At 40.4% G+C, this 16,073-nt stretch overlaps 1 protein-coding gene across 4 annotated transcripts in view; it reads right to left on the bottom strand.

Annotated features, from left to right (window-relative positions):
- Positions 1–13,623, bottom strand: part of WDR7 (WD repeat domain 7) — a 365,672-nt gene extending 352,049 nt beyond the window's left edge. For 3 of the 4 annotated variants that reach the window (XM_004745540.3, XM_013052736.2, XM_004745543.3), the window contains exon 1: positions 13,415–13,623. The gene's annotated coding sequence lies outside the window, so the exon portion shown is untranslated. The remainder of the gene's footprint in view (positions 1–13,414) is intronic. The other variant, XM_004745542.3, reaches the window with a different exon arrangement.
- Positions 13,624–16,073: the final 2,450 nt, after the last annotated feature.

Raw genomic sequence — 16,073 nt, 5'->3', positions numbered from 1 at the left:
ATCACCCTTTGCCTGCCTCAGTAAATCAAGTCACTTTAAGTTGATGAAAATGGGTCTATGTCCCATGGCTTTGTTTGTTTTTGACATTTAAGCTTTTTTAAAAGAAAGGCTTTTATAGATGACCAAAAAAATAAATAAATAAACTGGCTTCCTAATTTAAAAATGGAAAGATTATAGCCCATACACCATCTAACAATTTTTATTTTGGTGGGTATTTAGGTCCATCGGCAATTCTCTCAAAATCATATGGCAAACAGATCTCACAAACAGATCTCCGGATTCCTAATGCAATAAATACTCTCCACTATTTTTTTTTTTTAAAGTAGGTTCTATGCCCAACGTGAGGCTTGAGCTCAACCCTGAGATCAAGAGTTGCATGCTCTATCTTCTTAGCCAGCCAGGAGTCCCTACTCTTCACTACTCTGTATTATCTTCATTTACTGCAAACTTCCATATGCCAGAAAATGTCATTGTCCAGTCAACCTGGTTAATGAATGTGTTTTTCTAAATCACATTACTCAAAGGTAAGTAGAACTCTAGTATTCATGGATAAAATAATGTGTCTCAGCTCAGCAGCATATGGGGGAGAGAGGGAGAAATGGGGCGGAGGAGATGTTGAAAGGGATAAAGGTGAAACAGGACTATGAGTGTGAGGGATGGTCTGCATCCAGACCTCCTTTGGCAGTTAAGGACTTAAAACCCAGCTGCTGAGAGCCCTGGGTTGTCTGCCCACACTAAGACTGCCTTAGCCAAAGGAAGATCCTTTGCCCAAGCTCTCATCCCTTCCTATAGGATAGCCCATATCCAGCGACTAATCAGCTGAAGGACATAAAAACCAGGCCCCCTCAAATCAAGATAGCCCTAAAGGGTCATTTTATCTTCAGAATTCCTCTCACCCTCCAGCTCAACTGAGATTCCACTGAGACTCATCACAACTCAACTTCTCTCTTTGGCAGAACCTGCTTCCTGTGCTTCCCCACCACCTGCACAAACCCCTCCTCCATGTTTTGGTGGGCATTTTGGTTGGCCTTTTTTTTGAGAGAGAAAGAGAGAGAGAGAGAGCACACGCACAAGTGTGAGCTGGGGGCAGGGTTCAGTTAGGGGAGGCGGAAATCTCAAGCAGACTCCCCACTGAGCACTTAGCCTGAGACCATGACCTGAATCGAAATCAAGAGTTGGAAGCTTAACCAACTCAGCCACCCAGGCACCCCTCCCAGGGTACTGATATCAAGAGCCCTCCCTAATAAAGGTTTATTAGTGCCAATCTCCATCTCCAAGTCTGCTCACCAGAGAACCCAGGCTGCAAAAATAAGTGCCAAAGCTCTTTTTAGCACAAGAGGGTTCATCACATTATTCTATTTGTATGAATCTAAAATTTTCTCTAATTTTTAAAGGGTATATTGAAAAAAACTTTAATGTCCATCAATCAAATTATGACAGAACTTACCATGGAACACTGCAATGTGAGATATGAAATAATCTCCAAAATATATAGTGGGAGAAAAAGTAGAGTGCAGTGTGTAAAATATACTCCCATGGTGGGCTCCAAAAAAGGATAGATGTGAATCTGTATACATCCAGACGTGCATCTAAACTAATACTAATTTTGTAGATAAATCATCAGTTTTATGGTTTTCCTCCCACCTTTGGATACTTCACTGTACTCCAAAATGTAGTTTAATAAATAAACAGATACAATGATTTTATTTGATTCACCAGGTTTTGTTTTAAAGATGCATATGTGGGGCGCCTGGGTGGCTCAGTGGGTTAAGCCGCTGCCTTCGGCTCAGGTCATGATCTCAGAGTCCTGGGATCGAGTCCCGCATCGGGCTCTCTGCTTGGCAGAGAGCCTGCCTCTCTCTCTCTCTCTCTGGCTGCCTCTCCGTCTACTTGTGATTTCTCTCTGTCAAATTAATAAATAAAATCTTTAAAAAAAAAAAATAAAAAAAAAAAAAAATAAAGATGCATATGTGCACACATGGAGTTTCCAAAAAACGTTTAACAAGAATTTATCTGCAGCCTATAATCTTTCAAATGCTAGTTCTCTGCTGTGAGTGCTCTGTCCCAAACCCCACTATTTCTGCAAACATGTTTTCACTACATATTCTATATACAGGTACTTAACACTTAGCCTTGTGTGTAGTTATTTGTTTAAAAATTTGATGTTCCATTACAGTCTGTGTTCCTCAAGGGTAAAACCAGATCACCTATGTAAACCTACCACCTTTGTTATTTAATCATAATCAAGTAAACTGCATTCCGCAGGATTTGCAGCGGCTCACCAGCACCTAGAATAGTAACTGACTTCCACAAGTGGTCAGTATGTATCTCCTGAATGAGTAAACAGAGAATAACAATAACTAGCATTTTACTTAGCTCTCACTGTTGTGCCAAGCAAGAGATCTTTTTTTTTTTTTTTTTTTTTTTTTTTGCTAAATCTGACTCCTTCTGGACTCTTTCAAGAATCTTACTCCCTTAATTATCCTCCTGTCAACCATTTTAATTTCTACTAAATTAGCCGTCATCCTTCAAACGTGTTCACATGCCATTTTTGTCCGAAATACCCTTTGTCCCTGGCCTCTGGTTGTAAATCCAGTTCTCTCTGACATTCTAATCACAATCAACACTTTGAAACCTGTGATCTTTGACTCACTGTTTCCATCCTTGCTACAAAAGTCCTCATGTAATTGAGTTTCGATCCTCAAACAAGATCCAAGGATCTCAAGATCTCCCAATACACGAAGAGATCACTGATTTCTCTAACAGGACACTCCAGGGACACTCTCTCTCCAGTACTAAGAGAGAGAAGCAAGGCCTTGGAGAGACCTGAGAAAAGAGAATGCTTTGACATTAGTAAGGCTGCTAGTTTGACATGACTGAACAATTGCCAATCCCCAACCCTCTCCCTTTGGTTTCTGTTTCAGTTTTCTTGCAATTATCCTCTTCCTATTTTTTCAGCTTTCTTCTGCCTAGATATATGAAGGCCCAGAAAGACACAGAAGAGGGACACCTGGGTGGCTCAGTCATTATCAACACCATAATAATTCTTTAATAGCACCTAACTGTCCAGTCCACAAATTACTTCAACTGTCTAAAAATGTCTTTTGTAGCTTTTTTTAAACCAGTAAATATTCAAGTTATATGCATTGAATTTGGCTGTTATGTCTCTTTAGTCTTTAGTTCTAGAACACTCCCAATTTCCTTACTTTACATTAACTCTAAAAAACAAAACAGGGCGCCTGGGTGGCTCAGTTGGTTGGACGACTGCCTTCAGCTCAGGTCATGATCCTGGAGTCCCGGGATCGAGTCCCACATCGGGCTCCCAGCTCCATGGGGAGTCTGCTTCTCCCTCTGACCTCCTCGCTCATGTTCTCTCTCACTGTCTCTCTCTCAAATAAATAAATAAAATCTTAAAAAAAAAAAAATAAAAAATAAAAAACAAAACAAAATCAATTGCTTACAAAATGTTACACATTTTAGATTTGTGTGATCTTTTTTTTATGTCATTTACCTTGTTTTTCTATTCCCTATTTTCCTGTAAACCGGAATTTAGATCTAAAATCATCATTAGGCTCAAGTAAAACATCTCTGACAAGAATACTTAGTAAGTGATGCTACACACTTCACACTACATCACCACAGGAGGCATATAACATCACATTGTCCCACACCATTTGGTTAAGATGCTGACTACCAGATATTTCCACTGGACTGTTTTTTTTCCCCCCCTCCTTTAAAGCTATCAATAACCAGGGTGCCTGGGTGGCTCAGTGGGTTAAGCCTCTGCCTTCAGCTCAGGTCATGATCTCAGGGTTCTGGGATTGAGCCCCACATCGGGCTCTCTGCTCGGCGGGGAGCCTGCCTCCCCTTCTCTCTCTGCCTGCTGCTCTGCCTACTTGTGATCTCTCTGTCAAATAAATAAAATCTTAAAAAAAAGAAAGCCATCAATAAGCTATGGAGTGATACTCTGACAAGACCACCCTATTCTGCAATATCCCACGTGACACTGACATCTCACATGATTTCTAAAAGCTATAAAACAGAATAATATGTGAAAAATCTAGAATGAGATCAATGTTAATCTCTCGACATTACTTTTTAAACTCTCAAATGCAAAAGACGTATTTCTATCCCACGAACGCAGGCATTTTCATAAGGGGCACAACAACATTTCAGTACGTGCACTTCCGATCCCTCAGGCAGGCCCCTGAGATTTGTAAATAACAAACTCAAATTCTCTCTCAGGAGAACGGGCACACATGACCAAAAGGAGGCCTACAGTACCCACCTTCCTCAGGGGAACATGAGTAACAGGGACTATACAGTAAGTAGCTGAACTTAGCTTGCCACAGTTACAATGAAAGAAAGAAGAGTCTGTAAAGGTTTGCTCAGATTCTCATAGAATATTCCTACATCATTTGTCAGAAGAGTGTCTTCAAGTCAAATTCACAATACAAGGCGATGAAGGAAGTAATCATTAAGATTATGAATTTTCATTGTGCTGCATTTTTGTTACCAATTTATTGAAGACTTGAAAAAAAATGAACCAGGTCATAAAGACTGTTTACTGGAATGCAATGAGAGAGCCAGGTCATAACATGTGCTGAAGGACTACCAAGCTGCTTACTCAGAACAAAAGGTTTCCGGATTAAAGAGCTGTGAGGGACACAACCTTCTGAACACTAAGCTTGTCACTAGCTTGACAAGATCATACTTTATTATTTGAGTGGCAAGAAAACAATTCCCAAAGAACATGACACTTAAGGACTCCTTTTTTAAGAGAGTTCCAATATTCTGTTTCAAAAGGACATGTGTAACAAGCAGATGGCAACAGAAGACTACACTTATTTCTTACTGCCAAACATCCCTGAAGCACGAGAGTCAGGTTTTGAAGAACTGTAGAGCTATCTGTTCAAAAAATATATCACAATTTTTTAAATGATTCATAGATTTTGAGACATGAGTCATGTTCTAAATTTCTATAGCTGCAATCAGGATGTCTGAATTCAACTTATGCTCTATCACCAAACTGCCTCAGTTTCAAGAGTTACTGATTAAACTAAAAGCAAACTATGCCTATCAAGCCCCTACATTATAGGTAAAACAGGCCCCATTTGGTAGAACCAACTTTGACCCACTCGCCTCTAATCTCATCTGCGTCTCCAATTATTCCTACATGTTTCCCTTCTCTCACTTCGTCATCAAAGCTATATTAAGCACCAAAGTTTCTCATTCCTCACAAATTAAACTACCCAGGTAGAAACAAATAAGCTCTTCCAAACTGGAAGTGGAACTTTCCCAGTATTCTGGGGATCAGGACAGTATGCCAGGTAAGTCAGAGATTTGACAGTCATACTGACGAGGGACTAATCCAGCTCCTCCGTTGACTAGCTGCAAATGGTAAGGGAATATGGAACCTCTTTCCAAGTCAGAATGCCCTCATTTTTAACATTACCCTTCTTAGAGACTCCAGAAAAGTGTTGTGCCTGTCACCAAACTGCTCCTTGACAAGTCACCAGTGACCTCTCCAACACTAAATCTGATGTCAAGTCCTAATCCCGATCTCTCCTGACCCATCAGCAGCATTTGCATAGTTCATACTTCCTCTTCCTTGAAACACTTCTTCTCTCACCCTCCAAGTCTTCACACTTTCCTGATACATCTCTAGCTTTAGTCTCCATTTTTCCTCATTTTGACCTTTAAATGCTGGCATACCAAGAGTTTAGTCCTTGGACTCCTTTTCTAGCATCACTCCTTCCCTTTCTCCCTCCTTCAGGGATTTCACCAAGCCTCAAAAGCTTAAATACCAACTCCATGTTGACAATTCCCAATTACAGCTTGGGGCTCTCTTCTGACTCCGATGTCCACCTATCCGGCTTCCTACTCAGTATGTCCCTCCAGATAGCTAATTAGCTTCTCAAACTTGACCTGTTCAAAAGTGAGTCCCTGCTCTTCTTCCCCAAACTTGCTCCTCCCCAATCTTCACCATCTTAGTTAATAGCAATTCCATTTTTACAGCTTCATAGGCCAAAATCCTAGAATCATCTTTGATTCTTCTCACACATTCCACCTCCCAATCCATCAGAGAACTCTACTGGCAATACCTTCAAAGAGTACTCTATCGGGGCGCCTGGGTGGCTCAGTGGGTTAAGCCGCTGCCTTCGGCTCAGGTCATGATCTCAGGGTCCTGGGATCGAGTCCCGCATGGGGCTCTCTGCTCAGCAGGGAGCCTGCTTCCGTCTCTCTCTCTCTCTGCCTGCCTCTCCGACTACTTGTGATTTCTCTCTCTGTCAAATAAATAAATAAAATCTTTAAAAAAAAAAAAAAAAAAAAAAAGAGTACTCTATCTAGCATCCAAAGACTCCTCTACACCTTTCTACCACCGCCCCATTTCAAACTGCCAGCAACTCCCATCATAGATAATACAATAGTCTCTTAACTGGTATCCCCGTTTCCAACCCTTGTCCCCTTCACCATCTCAACACAGCATGCAAAATGACACTCTTGGGGGAAAAAAAAAATCACAGCATATCACAAAGCTATTCAGAATTCCTCCTGTGACTTCCTGTGTCACCCTGAGTAAAAGCCAAACTATTCAACCGCCTATCCCACACGAGTGAGGCTGTAGTCCTCTCCTTGCTCTCTCTCTTCATCCACTCTACTTCTTGGGTTTTCTTCAATTCATCAGGCAGGGTCTTATCTCAGAACTGTCCCCCAGGTCGTCAGGGTACACTCCCTCACTCTCTTCGGGTCTCTGCTAAAATGTCATCTTCTCAGGGAGGCCTTCCCTGACCAACATAAACTGTAAAATCCATCATCCCCACGGTATTTTATTTTATTTCTCCAAAGCACTTAGAATCCTTTAACATTCAAAAATTTTGCTTATTTGTCATCTGGCTTCCCCACTATAACATAAACTCCATGATTTGTTTATTGTTCTATATACTGTATTTCCAGTGCCTAGAACTTCTGCCACTTAGCAGGCACCCAAATACTTGTTGAATAAATGATCCAAGTACTGAATAAAGTGTGTTTGTTTTGGTTTTTTAAAAAGTTACAAATTAAAATCCATCTTGATCTTACATACTTTGGATTGCAAAGAAGAGTTGCTTATCAATTACTTTTTCTATAACAATGTCAGCAATTAATATAAGTCTCCCTAATCAAATCCTTAACACACTAATTGTTTTTTGCCAGCTGCAAGTTGCTCCTATATTGTAGCCTTTTTCATTCTATCTGTGACACATACGAAGCCAGACATATCATAGGACCTATGTAGCTAATTAGCTGACATGGTTTACTTTAATCCCTATTACACTCACAAAGGCCTGCTAATGAGTCACAAAACTGTTTCTTAAACTAAGTAAAGTGATATTTTATTAGTGTGAACTTTTCACTCCCCCTAATGGTGGTTTTTATTGTTTGTATTTGTAACGTTTAGAGAGAAGAAGAGCCCTTAAGGAAGACAGCCAAATAAATAACTTGAATGTGAGAACAGAAGGTAACTGGCACACTCTTATCAATCTGTTATCACTGACATATATTAACTACCAACATTCAGAGAGAAATATGTACAGACAAAACACCAGTAAAATACCTTGAGTGAGTTTGAAAGGTCATAAGTTACAGTTGCCAAACTGAATGGAAGACAGTGGTTTAAAAAGCCATGTATTTCCTGTAATTTTCAATTCTAACCTAGAAAATAACCCTTGGCACTTCAGAAATTTTCTCTGCCCTCAACTACTCACCACTGCCCTAATATTTTACTGTTCCATCATTTTCTGATTCCCACTAACTCAAGCAACTATGAGCAACGGGGGGGGCGGCGGGGCTAAATGTTCATTAAACATCACCAACACATTTTGGAAAAGATGCCTAATTTTATTTAAACCATTTAATATTTCATGAATATAGTATATATGTTAATAGAAAAAAATAAAAATTCTACTTGGACAAGGACCTTCCAAGTGATGCAGTCATGATACCGGGCTTCTCCTTCCAACAAAAATTTCTACCAGCAAAGTTGTCTTAAGTAATCAGATGAACCACATGAATAGAGTTCATATTCGAAGCTGACATCATAGTTATAGTATCTATAAGTAGGAACATAAGGTATCCTTTTATTGATGACAGGATTCCACTGGGCCACAGAAAAACTCTCAGTTGGTTCTGCCTATGATCAATGGCTTGCATATAGCTAAGACTATGAACTCTGTATAAAGGGCAACAATGAAAGGGACAAAATGGGAACAGAACCTACAAACCTCACTAACCAATTACTTTAATCATCTGTCCCATAAAACAGACAAGTGTCACAGAGAAATGTAACAGATAAATCAGGAATAAAGGCACTACCTAGTTCCAGGACTAACAAACACTAAAATTATTCCCATGGGGCGCCTGGGTGGCTCAGTGGGTTAAGCCTCTGCCTTCAGCTCAGGTCATGATCTCAGGGTCCTGGGATCGAGCCCCACATCGGGCTCTCTGCTCTGCAGGGAGCCTGCTTCTTCCTCTCTCTCTGTCTCTGCCTGCCTCTCTGCCTACTTGTGATCTCTCTCTGTCAAATAAATAAATAAAAAAAAATCTTTAAAAAAATAAAAAAAAAATAAAAAAAATAAAATTATTCCCAGATTTATATTATGCATTTTGATCTCTCTCTAGTAGAACACAACAAAGATATAATCTATGTATGGAAATCAGTAGCATTGTCTTCTACCTACAATAATCTACTTTAAAGTAGTATCTAGGCACAGTATTTTTTTTTGAAGATTTTATTTATTTATTTGACAGATCACAGGTAGGCAGAGAGGCAGGCAGAGGGAGAGGGAGAAGCAGGCTCCCTGCTGAGCTGAGAGCCCCATGCCGGGATAAATCCCAGGACCCTGGGATCATGACCTGAGCAGAAGGCAAAGGCTTTAACCCACTGAGCCACCCAGGTGCCCCTAGGCACAGTATTTTTTTTTAAACAACAACAACAACAAAATTCTGCTCAGTCATAAATGGGAGAACATTCAATGTTCTTGAATCAGATGATTTAGTATTACAGAGATGTCAATTCTCCCCAAAATAAATCTATATATTCAATGTATCCTCGATTAAAATTCTAGTTGTGTTGTTTTAGAAATTCTAGCTCCAAATATTTATAGAAAAGAGTAAAAATCCACAAATAATTAAACCAACTGTGAAAATGGGCAGAGGGGCACCTAGGTGGCTCAGATAGTTAGGTGTCTGCCTTCAGCTCAGGTTATGATCCCAGGGTCCTGGGATGGAGCCCCGCATAGGACTCCCCACTCAGCGGGAGTCCGCTTCTCCCTCTCTCTCCAGTGCTTGTGCTCTCTCACTCTGCCAACTAAACAAACAAAATCTTTAAAAAAGAGAAAAAAAGAAAATGAGCAAAGAATGGAGAACTTGCCCTACCAGACACTTAACATCACTAGCCATTTGGAGGGACAAATTAAGACCACAATGAGATGTATCACTACACATCTGAACAGCTAAAATAAAAATACAATGATAATACCAAATGCTAGCAAGGATGCAAAGAAACTCAATCTCTAGTACATTGCTGGTGGAAACATAAAATGGTGCAGTAACTCCAGAAAACATTTTGACAGTTTCTTCACAAACTAAACATACACTTATCATACCATCCAGGAATCACCTTCCAAGGCATTTATCCCAGAAAACATGAAACTTTGTATACACACACACACTCTGTACAAGAATGTTCACTGAATCTTTATTTATAATGGCCAAAACTAGAAACAGCCCCAATATCCTTGTGAATGCCTACACAAACTGCAGTACACATATACCGTGGAATACTACTCAAATTATGCAACAATTTGGAGGAATCTAAAAAATTATCTCACACAACAATTTGGGAGAATCTCAATCTCAAAAAATCATATGTTGTTTAATTCCATTTATACAGCACTCCTATATAGATACAATTATAGAGATGGAAAGCTTGATTACTGAGCAGAGGTTGGGATTGAAAGGAGATGGATGTGACTAAAAAGGTGTAGCGGGAAGGAGATCTTGGTGGTAATGGAACAGTTCTCTATTTTGACTGCAGTGATGGTTACAGGTATCTACACAGGTGATAAAATGGCCTTGAGCCATTGTCAAGCATTGTACCAGTGTCAATTTCTGGGTTTAGCTATTGTACTATATATAGTTGGATAAAAATGTAACCATGGGGGAAATTGGGTAATGTTATATAAAATGTAACCATTCGGGGAATCAGACCTCTTTGTACTATTTTTGCAACTTCCTGTGATCTATAATTATTTCAAACACAGACTAAAACAAAATGGAAAGAATTATTCACGTAGGGGCAAAATAGTAATACAAAGCCATTACGTGAAAACCACATGGTGTCACAGCAAGAGCAAACAGATAAATCAAAGGAAAACAATACAGTGTTCAGAGTATGTATGAGAACTTGATATACAAGGAGTGTAGCATTTTATCCAAGGGGAAAGGAGAGAAGGCCACTAGGAAAACTGGCACACTATGCAGGAAATAAACTGAACCTCTTACTTGTGACAGAAAAAGACTCAGGATGCACTAAAGTCCTATACATTTCAAGGAAAACTATGAAGTTAGTAGAACATAAAATAAGAGTAACTTTATAACTTGATTTGGGGAAAGACTTCTTAAAACCCCCAAAGCACAAACTATAAGACAATTTTTTAAAAATGTGACTACACCAAAATTGAAGATTTCTGTTCAATGAAGCACATCATGAAAAATGTTACAAATGATAGAATAGGAAAATGGATACTTAAGATATTCAACAGACTAGTCTCTAAGAAAATACAAGAGCTTCTGCAGATCAACAAGAAAAGGAATGAACCTCAAAAATGAGAAAGGGATGAACAATTTTACAAGAGGGAAAGCCAAAAAATAAAATGCACATGAAGAAATGCTCAAACTCCTTAGTAACAGTGAAATGTAATTTAAAATGAGATTTTACTTTGTACCAATTAGCCTGGAAAAACTAGGACGCTGGATAACACTAAGCAACAGTGGAGCTACAAGGACACAGAAATCCCAAAGAACTGCCTGCAAGAGTACAAACCATTACAGTTTGTTCTCAAGCACAATCTAGCAGTCCTTTGATAAAATATATGAAATGCCCTATGATCCAGAAATCACATTCCTGGATGTAAATCTCACATCCAGAAGTCTTGGACATATGTTTATTATGGAATTTTCTATGGCAGTAGGAAAATAAAGGTAAAACGCGTATCGACAAATTGGAGAGTAGATGGAAACCTGTAATGCATATAATCTCTGAAATACTATCAGCAGTCAGATGCAATGGACAGTGACACAAATAGATCTTTAAAACATGGTAGGAAGAGAAAAAATTTCCAATATACAATATTATTATATAACATACTTGATATGTAATATATAACATAAAAATATACCATATCTCTAAAAGTAAAAAAATGTGGGCATCTAAAACAATATGCATTTAATAACACATAGAAACATAAAGTTACACATCATGCATATTAAAACGATTTCTCATGGGTTGAAGAGCAAGGGAATGGTGTGGGAATTGGAAATAAAACATAGCTAATGAAAAAAGAAAAAAAAACCAGAGACACGCCTTGAACAGTCAATGATGATCACTGAATTGAGAAAAAGTAATTCAATCCTCTTCACCTGAGGCCCAAAATAAACTTTAAAGTCTCAGACCTAACAGAGAGCACACTACTGAAGCTAATTGTTTTCCTACTCTTCTCAAGACAAAGGCACAAAAACTAGCTCACTGAAGCGTTCAATGCTAAGCCTGTTACATAGATAAATCACTCATTTTGCTTCAAAACAGAACTTACCTCCAAGATAAAAATAAAAGGAAATTATAAGATATAAGACTCACTACTTAAAATATAAATTCCCACAATGATATTCAAATAAAGCCCAGTCCCTTTGATTTACTTCTCAAGCTCTTTCCAAATTTAGCATGTACAGGTAGCAATAAGAGAAAGTGTATATGGTCTAGTTTTAAGTAGAGCTCTGGAGTATTTTAGAAATAAAGAGAGATATTTAAGCAGATAAATTCTCTATAATAATCTCTTACTGAAATTAACAAGGCATTTACTATCTATATTGTTTTCCCAATTTGAAATAACTAAGATCTGTTATTTTCAATGAAATCAAGGTAGCTTTGGATTCTTCGTAAATAAAAGTCTTTCAATACACTATTTTTACTTTTATTATTATTATTTTTAAAGATTTTATTTATTTATTTGACAGAGATCACAAGTAGGCAGAGAAGCAGGCAGAGAGAGAGAGAGGAGGAATCAGGCTCCCTGCTGAACAGAGAGCCCGATGCGGGGCTCGATCTTAGGACCCTGGGATCATGATCTGAGCCGAAGGCAGAGGCTTGAACCCACTAAGCCACCCAGGCGCCCCACTATTTTTACTTTTAAACTGCTCTCCCCTTCCACTGTCACAAGTAGCTTATAAAACAAGAAAATCTGTTATACCAAAATTTCAAAAACTCAGTTTCTCTTTCACACACTACGATTCTTGCCATCTTATCCATAAAGTCCTAAGCAATAAGCATCTAAGAGTCATAGTCGCCTTTTTTTGGCTTATGGCAAATGTTACCATGAAAGCAAGCTGTTCCTCTCACTGAATCCTAAAATCCGCAGCATCAACATGGCCAATGCTGTCTAAGATGCAATCGTACCTGCCATAATTTCAAGCTATAAGAACCAGCAAATTCTGCCTAAGATCTGAGAAACTGACAAAGCAAGTGAATCAAAACATTAAATGCAATCTTTGAACCAAGGGCAGGATAATGCTGACTCCAAACATAGGGCTTCAGAATGCTGGGATGCAAAAGTCAGTGGGAGGAGCAGGTATCCTTAGACCAAATCCTAGGGCAAAGGGATGGAGGGCAGGTAGGTGGCACCTCAAAGATGAAACTCTAACAGACGTTAGCACCTTAGGCAAGGGCAAACTGGAAAGGAGTACCAATAGGTTAAGGAAAGACCATTCGCACCCAAAAGCAAACACATTTCCCGAAGGCAGCACTGTCAATAACCACCCACTCATCATCACAAACCACCTCACTCTTTGGATTGCCACTGAGGTCAGGGCGGTCCCATCTCAAAACCAAAGTCAGTGTCACCTGAAAAAAATGTCATTCACCAGGCCAAGGGACCCCAAAGACCCCTGGCTGAACCCCGCTCCGGGGAAAGGCGTCAAGCTGTGGGCCTGAACCTGCAGGCTCGGCAAAGAACAGAACTGCCATCAGCAGCGCTCGAACAGCTGGCGCCGCCCCCGGCCAGAATGGTCTGTGACCCTTGACCCCCGGCCCCTGACCTCCACTGCAGGCACGTCCCACGCTGGGGTTCCCCCTGGGATAGCTTGAAAGCCCCCTCACCTGTCACAGTTTCATCTCATGCCGCAATGTTGTCCGTCCCACCACCCGCGGGCGCCCGATCAAAGGTGGACTAGGCGAGGACGTTATGTGAGGAAGATGTGGGGTGCTCAAATCCGGGTAGACAAACCACAACCCGAGCCCAGCAGGCGTCTCCCCCGCGGAGGTTGCACGGTGCCACTGCTGCCGCTGCCGCCGCCGCCGCTGCAGTAAATCAGCTGACACCCGACTGCCGTGACTTTCGCTGCAACTGTCGCAAAAATGAGGGGGCGGGAAACGATCATCATTTCCATACTTGCCTGGCGGAGGCTGGAGCCAGAGAAGCTGGCCCGTTACCAAGGAGACCGAACTGTGTCGACTGTGGGCAAAGAGTGCACGGTCGCCATTTTTACTATGGGAAGTGTCGTCTAGGCTCTCGTCTCGCCTCCAGTGCCCAGCCTGGGAGGACCAAGATGGAGGGAAGAATGAAATGGCAAGTCTAGGGGCACCTGGGTGGCTCAGTGGGTTGAGCCTCTGCCTTCGGCTCAGGTCGTGATCCCAGGGTTCTGGGATCGAGCCCCACATCGGGCTTTCTGCTCTGCAGGTAGCCGGCTTCCTCCTCTCTCTGCCTGCCTCTCTGCCTACTTGTGATCTCTGTCAGATAAATAAGGAAAAAATCTTTAAAGGAAAAAAAAAAAAAAAAAAAAAAAGAAATGGCAAGTCTAGGTGTTTCCAGGATGTTGCAAGTTTACTCTTCTGCCCTGCGACTCCGTCCAGACACTTGGAAAGTGTTAGCTCAGAAATTTGGTTATTTTTTCCCTCTGACCTCGAACTTAGATGTCGCCCACGACAGAGAGAGCCAGAGGAAGAACTCGGCTTCTGAGCTAGAAGTCTGACCTTGTGCAACATTCTTGTAGAGGAGTGGAAATGAGTGTATCCTCGCTGCGTGGGCGGTAGAGCCTAGTGGAGCGTGAGATTGCATTTGGAGAGGCTCCGATTGGGATTCCGGGGCCTCCACTGCGCAATGTTACTGTCATCAGGGACGTGATGCTTCTTCCCTTCATTCTCCTCAAGCCCCATATAAAATATAGGCATCATAACCTCATGGCTATCTAGGAGGCTAAACGAGCTCAATAAATATTACTTATTATGCTTGCCATCTGCCTCCCAAATATTTGTTGAATGAACAATAGCCAAGGGGAAAATGATGCTATGCTGGTAGCCAATGGTCAGTTCTGTTAAAAAGATAGAAAAAAAATAAGCATTTCATATCTTTGTCCTTCATAGTCTCACTAACACATTTATGGGACAAGAATTCTATCGCAGTTCTCAAAAGTAAGCTGTGTAAACGAATCACCTGGAGAGGCTGTGAAAATAAAAGTTTTTGATTCAGTAGGTCTAAAGTGGGTTTCTGAAATCCTTCCTCCTCTTCTAAGGAGCTCCCAGGTAATGCTATTTGCTGCTGGTCCTTGGACTGAGTCCTGGGTGGCAAAATCCTATTGGATGAGTCTGAAGCAGGAGATTGACTAGGAGATTGACTAGGCGATTAGAACAGAGCAGAAACAACTCCTTGAGACAGGATCATTTTCTTACTAATTCTTCAGAAGAGACCTAAGAGTTGGTTTAGTCAAAAGGCTTTCTGTCAATGTATTATTCCTGCAAATAACAAACTTCTTCCTCCCCTTCTTTCCAGCTTAGATAGTCTTCCTCCTAGCAGCATACTGCAGACCCATCAGTTCTGGGGGGCACACCTCCTTCTCCCTAACTAGGCCATTTAGTGTCCTTTATGTCCCGGGTGTCATTTCCTACTTATTTGTAGAGACCAGCTCTGCTGCCATCATGATAAAAACTCGATCATAGGGGTGCCTGGGTGGCTCAGTGGGTTAAGCCTCTGCCTTCAGCTCAGGTCATGATCTCAGGGTCCTGGGATCGAGCCCCACATCAGGCTCTGCTCAGTGGGGAGCCTGCTTCCTCCTCTCTCTCTGCCTGCCTCTCTGCCTACTTGTGATCTCTGTCTGTTAAATAAATAAATAAAATCTTAAAAAAAAAAAAAAAAACTCGATCATAATGTTGACCAGGGAAGTCAGTAGAACACTTGAAAATCAGCAATTCTGAAATTGTCTTGTACTACAAATTGGGATTCTACAATTTTCTTCAACTTTTTACTAACTGCCCTGCAATCACATGGGGGCTAAGGAAAAGCAGGGAAATTATGTCAAATAGAATAAATTAATTCCTTGGACAGTTGGGTTAATATACTCATTCACGCTGTTGTGATGATGAATACATTTAAACTGTTAAGTTCATAAACCCCTTTACAATTTATAAGAACTTTTTGGAAATATGGGAAGCACAGTGTGGTTACCAGGGGATAATTGTAGGCTTCATTAAAGCTTGTTTGGTTTGTAGAGGAAATCTATAAAATATCCCTCCTAGATAAAGTTGACTTTTACTCAACAAATACTAATTGAATTTACATGTTTCAAATACTTTCCTAGGAATACAAAAGTTAATAGGAAGTTTAATGAGAATCCTTCAGACTACTAACACTCTGTCCCCTCTCTGCCAAGTTTACAAAACGTATTGCCAAAGTCTATATATAAATGCATGCAATGTCCTGAGCCACAGGACTAAAATAAAGATTCAAATATTAATGAATAACATGCTTTTGTTTCACAAAAAA

The sequence above is a fragment of the Mustela putorius genome, unplaced genomic scaffold, assembly GCF_011764305.1.
Source record: "Mustela putorius furo isolate JIRA1106 unplaced genomic scaffold, ASM1176430v1.1 tig00003858_pilon_pilon_pilon, whole genome shotgun sequence".
Lineage (NCBI taxonomy): Eukaryota > Metazoa > Chordata > Mammalia > Carnivora > Mustelidae > Mustela > Mustela putorius.
Note: the sequence above shows the minus strand (reverse complement) of the source record. Positions and strands in the feature narration are given on the sequence as shown.